The sequence below is a fragment of the Aedes albopictus genome, chromosome 3 (genome assembly GCF_035046485.1).
Source record: "Aedes albopictus strain Foshan chromosome 3, AalbF5, whole genome shotgun sequence".
Taxonomy (NCBI): domain Eukaryota; kingdom Metazoa; phylum Arthropoda; class Insecta; order Diptera; family Culicidae; genus Aedes; species Aedes albopictus.
Window position 1 is genome coordinate 281219419 of NC_085138.1, and position 15104 is coordinate 281234522.

Sequence of the window (15104 nt, forward strand, 5' to 3'; positions counted from 1 at the left end):
TTATTTGCGTAAACATGATTTTGAGGAGCATTGAAAAAGGGGGTTCCTCAAAAATGGCCTTTTTTTATTTTTAAGAATTGCGCTTAAATGCAGTGGAGATTTTTCTTGTAAAAAATAATTTGCCTATATCATGAGGATTCTTTAGCTTATTATATTTGCACAAAAAAGTTAAAAATTTTCAAACATTATCGAACTTTTTTCTCAATTTCAATTTTTTAGAAGGTGTGCAAAAATTTAAAAACATGCGTTTAGTAATCTAGGTTAAAAACCCAGTTAAAAGAACATTTTTAGAAAATCATAAAAGTCATTTCTTTTTTCAAGGATTCATACAGTATCTCCAAAAATAAAATTACCTAAAAGTTGTATTAAACTATTTTTGAGGCTATTTTAAACATTTTCAACTACTTTACGATACACTCCTTAGAACAACAAGTAAGGTGTATGGCAGAGTTGAATAAAGTGGCAGTTCTCTATACATCATGATTTAGAATTTATCTTTTGGAATGAGCTTCACAGAAAATAGATTTAAAACCATTAGACCCACCAGAAGTGTTCCATCGATCTTCTGATAACCTTTAACGTACATTTATGCCCACTAGGAAAACAAGTCAATACCAATCAGTAGAGGTCAATACTGAAAAAAATAGAGCAGACATCTGCAGTGCAGGGGTGGATAATGGACACCACAGGTGTACTTTATCCCATTATAATGAACACTGTCGGTCAACCTTCAGACTGTGTGGAAGTATTGATATTTACATTTATGCCAAGATAAATACATGGAATGTACCGAAGCATTTTCACCAACTCTGTTATTTATTTACGTTCGTTCACGCTGTATTTTCGACACGTAGTTGTAAACATACATAGTAAAGCTCTTAACTATTTAACAGTGTGTCTAGCTCTGGGGTCTCCAGTTAGCCTAGTGATTAAGGCTATGGATCACCAATCCGGAGACGGCGGGTTCGATTCCCGTTCCGATTGGGAAAATTTTCTCGACTCCCTGGGCATAGTGAATCATTGTGATATACAAATTCATGCAATAATGGCAGGCAAAGAAAGCCCTTTAATTAATAACTGTGGAAGTGCTCAAAGAACACTAAGTTGAAGCGAGGCAAGCCAAGTCCCAGTGGGGACGTAAAGCCATTAAGAAGAAGAAGCGTTGTGTTTAGCTTGGTAAAGAACACCATCGCCAAATTTACATTTTTTTGGATAGCAAATAATCGGAAACTCTTAAATTGATTTGAAGCACCCCTTATTTTAAATGAAATGGTGCCGAAGCGGATATTAAATACATCTCATTGCAGTTGCATAAGGGGCCGTTCATAAACCACGTAGACTTTGGGGGGGGGAAGGGGGTGTCTGGCCAAAGTCTACGCTCCATACAAATTTCAAAATTTTTGTATGGACAAAAGTCTACGAGGCACACTGTTGCGGATGGCCCAAAAACGTGATCGAAATTGTTTTGACCATGAAAACATGATTTTTGATCTTTGGTGTCTTCGGCAAAGTTCTTCTATGAAATAAGTCCTAATTTATGGAAACATCAGTTTTGTGATCAATCCCCCTAAAAGTGAGAAACGATTTCTATCTTTTTATTTTTAAACTAAAAAAATATGTTTGTTCAGAGAAGTTGTAGACAATTTCACTAGAAACAACTTTGCCGAACATACACAATTTCTATCTTTTGATTTGTATGCACATTTGAGGCGTTTTTTATGAAACACCCTCAAAAATCAGTTTTTTGCTTATAACTTTTTCTATGCATTTTTCACAATTTCTAAATGTTCTAGCAAATGTTTTGCCTTATTGAAACGCGTAACTTTTGCGAAGAAAGTATATATCTATCTCTCATATTTATCATGTTATTGGAAATTTCACTTAAAAAAATGCTTATGTTTGACATACCCATTTGTTAACTTTCGCACGTTTTCGCAGGCCAGGATTTTCACATTTGAAAATATGGAACGAGTATCATCCTTTGCAAATATAGCCAGTTTTAGCTTGATTCGTTTCTCACTTTTAGGGGGATTGATCACAAAACTGATGTTTCCATAAATTAGGACTTATTTCATAGAAGAACTTTGCCGAAGACACCAAAGATCAAAAATAATGTTTTCATGGTCAAAACAATTTCGATCACGTTTTTGGGCCATCCGCAACAGTGTGCGAGGGGTGGGGGGTCTGAGATTGCCAAATTTTGGTCTACGTTGTTTATGAAAAAGGGAATCAAATTTCTGTGAAATTTGCTTACGAGAATGTATTGCATAATATGTTTCTACAAGACGTTATGTTATGCTATCATAAATTTAAGCAAATTCTTAAGTTTTGAACCTTCAAAATTGCACATTGAGGATGGAAAGCTACTCCCAGGCCCCATCCATTTGGTTCCCTGTGCAATGTTGACTGTTCTGGTCAGTAACGGAGTAGCAACTACGAATTGTACGGTCATCTCATGCTTATGCTCATGCTCATAAATTTAAGCAAATTTTTTGTCATAATTAAATTAATTAATTATCGATTTTTGCGGCTCAACCAGCCGAGTGGAAGTTTTACTTAATTCCAAAAGCTAGACTTTACAAATACTGGTGTGAGTGAGAAATGGACAAATTGGAGTAGAATTTGCGAAAAAGTTACTCGTCCTCTCGATGAGACTCGAACTAGTGAGTAGGAGTCGTGTTGTCGCGGATACTATCCAGAGGGATAAATAAAAGAAACTTTCTCTTCAACAGTTTATTTCAGACTGACTCGTACAATAAATGATGTCGTATTTATAATCAGCTCTACCCTATTGTTATAATAAAGAATGTTCTGCCATCATATTGTTGCATGGAAATGTGTTTACAACATGCAGAAAAAACTATGTTAAAATCAAAAATATTTGAGGTAAATTCAAATAAATTGTCAATTTGTTCAGGCCACAAAAATAAAACTGTTTGGAGCAAATTAAACGTCACATTTGAAGCAAATGTCATCCATGTTTGAAACAAAAATGCATCTTCTGACAGATTATGTTAGAAATGTAAATATTTTTGTTTTTTGGGCAGGTCGGCCCCATAGAAATATTTGTTTTCCTATTAAACTTTATAAAGTTATATCCATCGTAGGAAAAACCCGGGTTGTACTTACAATGCAAACATCATGTTTACATCTATTAGATAACATACGCTCCCGAAAACAACGGGATTTTGTAAAGACTTTCGGTGAACCTTGCCTTTTTTGCAGGAGGAAATATTGTTTGATGTTGTAGCTGGAACTTGTGAGTTTCGTTTATGTTCTTGATGGTGGAACGGGGGACTCCGCAATGGGTATTGTCGAAATAAATGTGTAAGTTAATTTTAAAAATTTAAATTTTAGTTCTAAACATTTTATTAGTTTACCGAATAAACATGAATATTTCAAACGAACGAAATTTGTCTTCGTGAATATTGTGTTAATTGTTTTACAAAAGTCGTACAAAAGGAAACAATGCTTAGAGAGGTAAACCATAACCATAACAATGCGTGTTCTTTATGTTTTATAGTATGAGAATGATAAAATAGGTCATAATAATCATTTCGGAGTAGTGCGGAAGAGGTTTGTTTGTGTCTCGGCGTAGGACTTGTTTGTCGGTCGGTATGGTGCATTGCAAACACCCCGGTAGCTTGCTAATGGCCTCAACAAGTCGTGAGTTCGAGTCTCACCGAGAGAACGAGTAACTTTTTTGCAAATTCCACTCCAATTTGTTCATTTTTCACTCACGCCAGTTTTTGTAAAGTCTAGCTTTTGGAAAAATTTTGTCGAAATTTCTAGAAGATTCTCACCAACATCACAATGAATAAAAAAAAATCTCAAAAACTTCACTGCTCAAAATTGACTTTTGCACTAAATTCAATTTGATATTCTATAATTACTTAAGTATCTGGGAAATCACCGAGAAATTTTGGAGCCATTTCTGCCAGAAATCCAACCGAAAATAAATCTAGTAATACCGTAACAAATTTCTTTAAACAAAATTATTTCCTAGGACCTGGAAAAATCAGGGAATTTTGCTTTCGTTAGCGAGTAGACACCCTGATTCGGAGCGTTTATCAATAGTTTGCATAGGGTGGTGCTATAGAACATATCGTTTTATCACTCTATCTTTTATGTTTTAAATTTATCATCAACGACGTCTGTAAATCACTGTTATGCAATTCAGTATTATAATTTATATTTTATATAACTTATTTTGGTATCATAATGGCCAATTTTTCTGAACTGGTGCATTATGCAACTGAAATGAGTTGCATACACGGAAAAAAATCCATTCCCCTAATCATGAATAAAAAATCATGTTCTTATGATGTCTGCCAACTCATAATATCATAATTAAAATTCATAATATCATGAATGAGTTGACCAGAAATATGAATAGAAACAAGCATTTTCATAAATTATATTCATGGTCGCTTCCTAGCGTTACACTTATCTGCCATATGCAATTATATAAATCGCGCGGTCGTCCAGCACAGACATGTGGAAAAAGTTGAACCTGCTATTTTTGCAAAGTTTTTATTTGGTTAGAGTAATAAATGTGCATATATGAGGAAATGGAACATCGAAACGGTGTGCCCGTAAGATTCGGCAGGTTGTTGGGAGTTGATTGACTAAAAAGTAAACGCGCAAAAAGTAAACAGTGCCTAGTTCGCGTTTTCGTTGTGCCATCCGTCGTAGTTCCGAGTTTATGTACGGAGGGTGAAGCAAAGTGAGAATCGCGCGTTAATTTTCGGTAATTCTCTCTATTTTTCCGGTTTATCCATCGTTCGACGAGTTCGGAGACTCAGCAAGTGATGTGAACTAGTGAACAATTGATGTGGTTTGGAGGGCATCCTTAGCCTGTTGGATGTAGGTGCCAAAGACAAAAATAATAAACCAGCTAAATATGATTATCCGGTGAGTTCGATCATTGTTGTTCTCTTTTATATTTGAACATTACATATCTTCACTAACAAGAGGCCAACTAAAAAGTGCTGCTTGCTCATAGAAAAAAGGATGATGGATAGGTCCCAAAATCATAGAAATGGGCTCTGATATCACGTATTTTATTTTCTTTTGATTTTAGCTTGCATCGTTTTATTAATCTAATTAAAAGCATTTGGGACCGACGACGACGGAATCATAAAAGTAATTCTTAATTCCATGAATTCTATGCATGGTTCCATTTCTCTCAACCATGATTTTATGAATTTGACTGAGAAACATTGAGGTCCGACGACGACGGAATCATAAAAGTAATTCTTAATTCCATGAATTCTATGCATGGTTCCATTTCTCTCAACCATGATTTTATTAATTTGACTGAGAAACATTGAGGTCCGACGACGACGGAATCATAAAAGTAATTCTTAATTCCATGAATTCTATGCATGGTTCCATCTCCCTCAACCATGATTTTATGAATTTGACTGAGAAGCATATAGGTCCGACGACGACAGAATCATAAAAGTAATTCTTAATTCCATGAATTCTATGCATGGTTCCATCTCCCTTAACCATGATTTTATGAATTTGACTGAGAAACATTGAGGTCCGACGACGACGGAATCATAAAAGTATTTTTTGATTCCATGAATTCTATACATGGTTCTACCTCACCAAACCATAATTTTATGAATCTGGTGGTAAAGCATCAGGATCTGCATCCAGGTTTATGAAAATTATTCTTGGCTTCATGAATGCTACTCATGATCCCAGCTTATTTAATCATAGCTTCATGATTATATTTTCCATTTTTGGTCGTCGAAAGCCAAAACAATAACGGGTGCATAGCGTTATGGTGAAATCAATCATAAGATCATAAGATTTAATTAAAAGACCGACGCAACACAAAACGAAACCGAGGAGGACAACTTAACCGAGGGCTCCGGACGAGAGAAAGAAAGACACGTTTATACTCGTTGGTAGTCAAACTCGAAGTGAAGATTTTATTGTCATAAACGGAAATACATAATGCTAATAAAACAAGTGTTGCCAGAAGGGCTGCATACTTGGTGTAGTCGGTTGCGTACTCTTACACGGTTAACACCCCCCTTCAAGCCGATACACCTAGTAACTTACGTAATTTTTCGAATTGTACTCTAGTCAGACCCTTGGTCATAATGTCAGCGATTTGCTCTTCTGATGGCACATACTCTAAACGAACTATTCCCCTTTGAACTTCGTCTTGCACGAAACGGTAGCGCACGTCGATGTGCTTTAGGCGTTTCGTCATCCTGTCGTCTTCAGCTACGGTGATGCAAGCTTGATTATCTTCGTGAATAACCGTAGGACCGCCAACATCTCGCTGGAAATCCTTCAGCAGCATCCTCAGCCAGATCGCCTCCTTTACCGCACCGCTCAACGAGATGAACTCGGCTTCAGCCGACGAAAGCGCCACAGTCTTTTGCTTTTGTGCTGTCCATGAAACGGTCGACTTGTAGACTTGGAACACGAAACCGGATTGGGATTTTCGATCCGCTGTGTCGCCGGCCCAGTCCGAGTCGGCGTATCCTTCTACCAATGAACTGCCTTCGCTGCGCCTAAAGGTCAACTTGAAATCGAGGGTCCCTTTTATATACCGCAGTATACGCTTCGCATGATTCCAATGCTCGTCGCTGGCGCAGCTTTGAAAAGAACTGTAGTAGTTGACAGCTGCTGAGATATCAGGACGCGATGTAACTGCTACGTAACTCAAACAGCCAATGAGTTCACGGTAGGGCTTGGTTGTACATTTACTCCGGTCGGTGCATTTCTCTAATTTCACGCCAGCTTCCAGAGGTGTCTGTTTCGGTTTACAATCGGACATACCGAATCGGTCCAGAAGCCGCTCCAGATATCGCTTCTGATTTATGTCCATGACGCCTTCATTCTGTTGCCGAACGATGGTCAGTCCCAGAAATGTTCGCACCTCCCCAATGTCAGTCATTTCGAATTCGGCCTTCAGCTTTCCCTTCAATTCGTCAATTACTTCCAGTGAATGACAAGCGATTAGTATGTCATCAACATAAATGATTAGGAACACCGACTTCCCAGCGATTGTCGCAATGTACAGACAGTTGTCGATTTCGCTGCGCCGGAATCCGAGGGCCGAAACGAATTCATGGAATCGGGAATTCCAGGCTCGTGAAGCCTGTTTAAGCCCGTATAACGACTTCTGCAACTTCGCTACCAGGCCACCAGAATCGAATTCTTTCGGTAAGCGCATGTAGAGTTCTTGATCCAAATGACCGTTCAAGAATGCAGTCTTTACATCAAGTTGATGCAGATGCATTCGCTCCTGGTTTGCGATGGCCAGTAAAACCCGCAAGGTTGTCAACCCGGCCACGGGGGAATAGGTGCTGTCATAATCGAATCCCTTGCGTTGCGAAAATCCTCTCGCGACTAATCGCGCTTTATACCGATCGATTCCTCCCACATCATTATGTTTGATCTTAAAGATCCATTTACTATCGATAAGGTTCTTACCTGGGGGTAGCGAAGTCAGAGTCCATGTTTTGTTCTTGACGAGGGAAGCCTTTTCGTCTGCGATAGCAGCTTCCCACTTCGGCCAATCGCTCCGCTTACGAAGCTCTTCCACAGAGCTCGGGATGTCCTCGACGAAATTCTCGGCGCACAACGCAGTTTCAGCCAGTTCATAGCAATCAAACCACGCTGGCTGTCGCCGAACTCGACCGCTCCTCCTCACATCTGCTGGCTGCTGATTCTCAGGTTCCGAATCCGAATCATCGTCCGGACCAGCCACATCAACCGGATCCACCGCATTCTGATTCACCGCATCATCACACACTAGTTCAACCACTTTCGGAACTCTTTTCTTCTCCAGTTTATTGTCACAGTACAGAGAGTTCTCATCAAACACTATGTCTCTTCCGACCACGATTTTCTTCTTCTCGGCATCCCAGAGTCGATAGCCATTCACAGTATATCCCACATGATACAGCTTTTTGCACTTCGGATCTAACTTTGCTCTTCGCTCTTTCGGAATGTGGAGATACGCCGCGCTTCCGAAAACCCGCAGCTTCGAAACGTTGGGTTTGCGATCATTCCAAAGCTCGAACGGCGTTTTCTTTTCATCCACAGCTGACGTTGGACACCGGTTTGTAATGTACGTGGCGGTGTATGTTGCTTCACCCCACATTTCTTTTCCAAAACCACTTTCCGCCAGAAGCGCCCTAGCTCGTTCCATCAGCGTACGGTTAAGGCGCTCCGCCACACCGTTCTGCTGTGGCGTATACGGCACTGTTAACTGCATCTCGATTCCCTTTTCCCGGCAAAACGCACGCATCTCGTCGTTAACGTATTCGCCGCCATTGTCCGTACGGAGTTTCGCAATCCGCGTACCGAAATGCGATGTCACTAGCGCTTCATATTCGCGAAAACGATCGATCACTTCATCTTTTGTTGCCATTAGGTAAATCACAGAAAAGTGCGAGAAATCGTCCGTAAACGAGACAAAGAACCGCTTTCCGTCCCACGTATGTGGCGTAATCGGTCCACAGACGTCACTGTGGATCAGTTCTAGAACCCGCGACGAACGTCGTTCTTCCGCCGAACCGAACGGAAGCCTCTCGATTTTTCCCGACAAGCACGGTTCGCACACCACTGCATCAGCGTCGAAATTGTTCAACGTTAATCCATTCACCATGTCGAAGCGCACTAGTTCGCGAAGGCTATCACAGCCGACGTGGCCATATCGTTGATGCCACAGCACAGCATTTCGCGACACTTTTCCCGTCACTAAAGCCGACCCCATTTCACTCCGTTTACAAAAGATGTTCAACTCATACAGCTTGCCTCTTAACTGCCCATCAGCCACCACTGTGTCATTATGCAGAATCTCAGCCTTTTCACCATCAAAACACACACGCAGTCCCGACTTCACGATTCGTTTCACCGAAAATAAATTACAGCTCAGCTGAGGCAAATACAAAACGTTCTTTGCCTCACACTTTTTCACCGTTTCGCCGACCACGGAGTACATCGTGACGTCACCACAATACTCGGCAGACACCTTTTGTCCATTCGCGACGACGATTTCGACCGGCGGGTCGAGCTTTCGCATCGATGAAAAGTAGCTCGCGTCACACAGCATGTGTTCAGTCGCGCCGGAGTCGAGGTACCAACCAACACGAACAAACTCATCTTCTTCGGCCGTCAGAAAAGCGATTTCGGGTTTTTCTTCTTCCGTTCCCACGTTCGCTTTTTGACTGTTCACATCTCGCTTCGCTTTCGGGTAGTTTTGGTGATTCGCTTTCGGCTGTACGTTCGCACGATCGAGCAGACGACACTCGGCCTTTCGGTGGCCTAATTTCCCGCACTGGTAGCACTTCATTTTTCTCTTCTGCCCGTGTTTGCTCGCCATCGCAACGCCGTTCTCACTACCACAAGCATCATCCACTGCACACACATTTCTTCGCTTCATGTCGACGTCTAACAGGCGCTTTTTCACGAAGTCCATTGTGATGTCTCCCGGTAGCGTCTCGATGGCAGTGACGACGGAGTCGAACGAGGCCGGCAGCGTTACCAACAAATGGCACACCGCGTCTGCCTCTTCCACCGTTGCCCCGCTCCCTTTCAGCTCACGAATTAACTTGTCAAATCGCAGCAAATGATCAGCCATGCTCGTGCCTGCCCCTTCGACATATTTCAATGTCAGGAGCTGTTTGCGGAGAAACAACTGTCCGGCGACACCGCGTCGTTCGAAGACGCTTTTTAACTTGTCCCAAATCAGTTTTGGCGTGGGGCAATCTTTTATCAACTCTAACTGATTGTCACTGATTGCCTGCACGATTATTGACTTGCACTTCTTCTCTTTCACTTTCCACTCGGCCATCTTCTTTTCTTTTTCGGCACGCACCACCGCGGTATCGCTTGTTTCAACGCGAAATTCGTCGATTTCCGCCGCTTCCCGCTGGAGACATTCGAGCAAATCGTGCATGTCCAAAACCGTCTCCAAGCGGAATTTCCAATTATGGAAACCACTTCCGTCGAACGCGATAATCTTCGTTTTGTCATCCATTGCTGGGCCCACAACCTAAAAGACCGACGCAACACAAAACGAAACCGAGGAGGACAACTTAACCGAGGGCTCCGGACGAGAGAAAGAAAGACACGTTTATACTCGTTGGTAGTCAAACTCGAAGTGAAGATTTTATTGTCATAAACGGAAATACATAATGCTAATAAAACAAGTGTTGCCAGAAGGGCTGCATACTTGGTGTAGTCGGTTGCGTACTCTTACACGGTTAACATTAATCATGGTGTATATTTATAACATAAAATCATAAAAATATCGGGAAACTATGAGTCATATTCATGGTCTTGGGAATGGATTTTTTTTCCGTGTAATGAAAAATAGTTGTATAATGTTCATAATGCAACTCATTTGAGTTGCATTATGAAAATTATGAAACTCAAATGGGTTGCATTATGAAAAAATCATCGGCAAGCCTCGTTGGATAAATGTACGACTCGTGCTGAAAAAAAAACAAACTTTTTGCAACTCTTTACATAAATAACTATTTTGCAATTTACAATTATAATTCGCAAGTTTACTCAATAGGAATGTGTGGCGTAACGGCCTACTTTTCCTGGTGTTTAGAAGTGTTACATAATGAAGCACATTATGCAACAGAAAAGTGTTGCATAATGATGTATATTATGCAACACTTTTCAATACCCAAATATAATTCGCGAAAAGGAGCAGTTATTGGCCTGCACACGTCTTTCGTCGATTCTCACGCCGCCTCTATGTCTATTGCGCAGTTCAAATCTAAATTGTATGCAATCGAAGGATTTGTATCGATGAAAAGAATTCGTAACAGCAACTGAAGCTACTCTCGATTACGCGACGAGACTGCCAAAACTTTTGACAACTCTGCTGTGCCACAGCCTACCTGATCATAAAAAAGCGCAGGTGGATGCTCACACGTGGTTTCCCTTGAAACATGTTTATGCTGCATACTAGACAATATCACTCTCAGTGAATATTTTTGTCATTGCAAAAAATTGTGTATGCAACTCGTTGCAAAACTCGATTTTTACAGCACTCGTCATATTTATCCAACTCGGCAAGCCTCGTTGGATAAATGTATGACTCGTGCTGTAAAAATCTTCATTTTGCAACTTGTTGCATAAATAACTATTAGAGCTTTCAAAAACATTGTTTTAGTTTCAAAAATAATACCTACCTCACTATTTTTTATGTTTTACATTCAAATTTCTTCTTTAGAATGCTGGCAAAATAGCAACATTAGTTGCATTTGCATCTAATTTCAGTTGCATAATGAACGAGTTTAGAGGAATTCGCTTAGAGTATTCTAAATTTCTTCGATCTATATTTTTAACAATGGTTTCAGAAAAAAAAACTTCTGAGCTCCTAGAAAATCCTACCTTTTAGGAAATCATTCCTTTTAAGGGATTTGTTAAAAATTGATTTAAGATCATCAGGTATTTACACGATACACCTCCACAGGTTCCTAAGAAATATTTCCAGAAGGCCCTACACAAATTCGCCATGGTGAATTTCTAAAAAAAATGTCGCGGTTTGTACCCAAAGAATCTATTACTTAAGCAACTACATTAGGCATTTTTGAGGAGGGTCACCAGAAGCTAGACTCAATTCGAACAAAATCCCTTCTCTTTAGATGTTTTTTTTTTTAATGTTTGTTTAACCCTCTAATACCCAATCCCGCCTTTAGACGGGGTATAGTTTGAGCATTTTTGTAATTTTTGTTTCGTGGATAATCAAATTTTTTATATTTTTGGCTGATATTTAGGACTATTCTGTATATCTCAAAATATTTTTTGGTGTATTTTAAAGCGTATTTACATTATTTAAAAATCATTGAAAAATTGATGTTTTAGTCACCTTTTGGAAGTCATTGCTTATTTTGTATTGAATCTCTACAATTAACATATTTTAAATTTTTCCCAAATCATTCTATCCTTGTTTAACAGTTTAAGGGAATCGAATACACTCTAAAATTATTTTCCTTAAAATTACACGGAAAATAAAATTGTCTGTGAAAAAAAATTTAAATAATAATATTTCAACAATTATCATGAAATCTCAAAATGTTTTCATCTCAAAAAATCCGTTCCCCAAATTGGCTTCCAGGAAAAATATAAAAGTGTGGGGATGTTCAAAAATAAAAATTAGAAAAATCAAAAACTGAAATTCACGAAATCGAGAATTAAAAAGAATCATCTTCCAAAACATGTTCAAATCGATTTTAGATGACGAAAAATGATATTTAGATCAAAATCAAAAATTTGGGTATTAGAGGGTTAAAGCACCGTCGGTGGTTAAAGCTCATTTATATATTCTGGTAGAGGTATTTTAAGATTTCCATCAGACATTTTCCCGGGACTTCTGAATCTCTATTTGATCCTTTGGAAATATTGGACCCTGTCACTATTATACACTATTTTGAATAAACACATTTGTTTGCGTCATTCTTTGAACTTTCATGAAAATGGACTATACATTTACGAGGTTATTCAAAACAGATTAATTTCCGAATGTTGTATGACGTAGACAATTTTTACATCTATCCTTCTGCATTAGGTTGTCCCAAAATTACACATGGTGAAAAAGCTTGGGGGCTCACCCTGCAAATGATAGCTGAGGGTGTTAGAAACAAACTTTTGTATGACGGCAACTTTCAGAAATGACGTTTAGAGGTCGCCCCGGCGAGATTTTTGAAAAAAGGCCATTTTTCGTAATTAATTTCATACAAATAATTTTTACCGTACAAAAATTGGCAATACCCACTATTTTTATATTTTTTACAGCTTGATATGGATCCAAACTTCTTGGGAAAAATAATTAACGACATGTTTTGAAAGTAACTTTTTGATACTAAATTTTTGAATTTACTAAAATTTATCATTTTTTGATATACTGTGCATTTTACCCATCATAAAAAGTATCTGAACCTAATGCTAATTTAAAACAATTTCCATAAAAAGATAGGAAATCTTATGAGGAAAAACTTTGCCGAAGTCAGCGTTGCGTTTTTTCTATCCGTTTAAGAGTTATTCACGATTTACTATTTGGTGAAATTTGAATTTTCAGGTATTTTTCTAAAAATGTCACATAAGAACTTCTTAAAAACACATACAAAGTAAAAAATCACGTATGCTCAACAAGTTTTTGTCTTGATTGTGTAACGGAACTATAGCGACATCATTAATTGATTTTTATTTTTTATTATTCAATCCCTTCATATAGAAATTAACTAGCAAAGATTTCTTAAAAAGCTAGCTCTCTTGAAAGCTTCGTACTGCCTGTTGATTTTTTTAAGATATTCTCCACAAAATGTTGAGCCATATTTTCGCGTTTATCTTACTTTTCTGTCGATATTCTCAATTATTTTTCTACACGAAGACGTATGAGTCCTGGACCAGTGAAACAGCCCAGGAAACAGTGGCAAAGTGAATAAAGGCGAATACGTTGATCCATACCAAATTCAAATCGCGATTATGAACATCTTACGTAAGAATTCCAATTTTTAGATACTAAGTTCCAATTCAAGACATTCTAAAAAGCAGAGCATGTCTTTTTTTACATTTACTGACTTGAACTATTTGATCAACACCGAAAATAAGATACACCGGGGCAAATTGAAACGGGTGGGATGAGATGAACCAGCGAGTTAACGTAATGTTATCCAAGGTTAGAACAATTTGATTACCATAAGACATACACGGCATACAATAAGACAAGGTAGGCCATTATTGGTAAACAACAGTTTTGGACGTAAACAAGTGACATTATTTGTATCATCCTATATGTTGATCAGAATGATAGGGACTACTAGAACGTTTTATTCATGTCTTTGAACGATTTGAACAACATCATTGAAAAACAAAATCGGCATGTTTTGCGGAATGTATCACCTTCCAAATGATATAGAAAATGAGCCGTGCGTTTGATTGTGTATTATGCTCGTATAAACCATTGTCAGTACATCACCGTTAAAAATGCCATGGTCTACTGAGGCATCTCAAAATGGTACCTAATGATAAAGTTTCTCGCTAGTAGGTACCTTTCTATATCAAAGAAAATGGATTTTTCAACGGAAACAAAAACTCAATGAATGATGCCACCTTCCTAAACACAATCAAGACAAAAACTTGTAGAGCATACGTGATTTTTTACTTCGTATGTGTTTTTAAGAAGTTCTTATGTGACATTTTTAGAAAAATACCTAAAAATTCAAATTTCACCAAATAGTAAATCGAGAATAACTCTAAAACGGATAGAAAAAACGCAATGCTGTCTTCGGCAAAGTTTTTCCTCATAAAATTTCCTATCTTTTTATGGAAATTGTTTTAAATTAGCATTAGGTTCAGATACTTGTTATGATGGGTAAAATGCACAATATATCAAAAAATGACAAATTTCAGTAAATTCAAAAATTCAGTATCAAAAAGTTACCTGCAAAACATGTCGTTAATTATTTTTCCCAAGAAGTTTGGATCCATATCAAGCTGTAAAAAATATAAAAATAGTGGGTATTGCCAATTTTTGTACGGTAAAAAATATTTGTATGAAATTTATTACGAAAAATGGCCTTTTTTCAAAAATCTCGCCGGGGCGACCTCTAAACGTCATTTCTGAAAGTTGCCGTCATACAAAAGTTTGTTTCTAACACCCTTAGCTATCATTTGCAGGGTGAGCCCCCAAGCTTTTTGACCATGTGCAATTTTTGGGACAACCTATTCTGCATTCAAACCAGCAAAAAAAAAAACAACCAGGACATTACACCGCACAGGAAAAAAAAAGATAACAATACTGGAATATTAATCATCCTAGCTCTGCGTCTGCAGACATACGCCATCCATAAAAATCGATAACCTCCATCATACATTTCAATATCATTCTCGGTTGGTCGATGAGTGTCGAAACTGACATATCTCTGTGGAGGTACCTGAATGCTAGTGGTTTTGGCATTGACATGATATCCTGTACAGTATCGGAAGGAACCGACATTGGGATAATTATCGGTACATTAGCTTGAGAACAACATGTAGGTACTACGTGTAAACGTCGCCTAGTATCCTGTCGAATTGCTACGACTGGATTTAACAAAAGCTGC

At 38.5% G+C, this 15104-nt stretch overlaps 1 protein-coding gene across 2 annotated transcripts in view; it reads left to right on the forward strand.

Moving 5' to 3' along the window:
- Nucleotides 1-15104, forward strand: part of LOC109401674 (kinesin-like protein KIF12) — a 96619-nt gene that overhangs the window by 68646 nt on the left and 12869 nt on the right. The window lies entirely within an intron of this gene.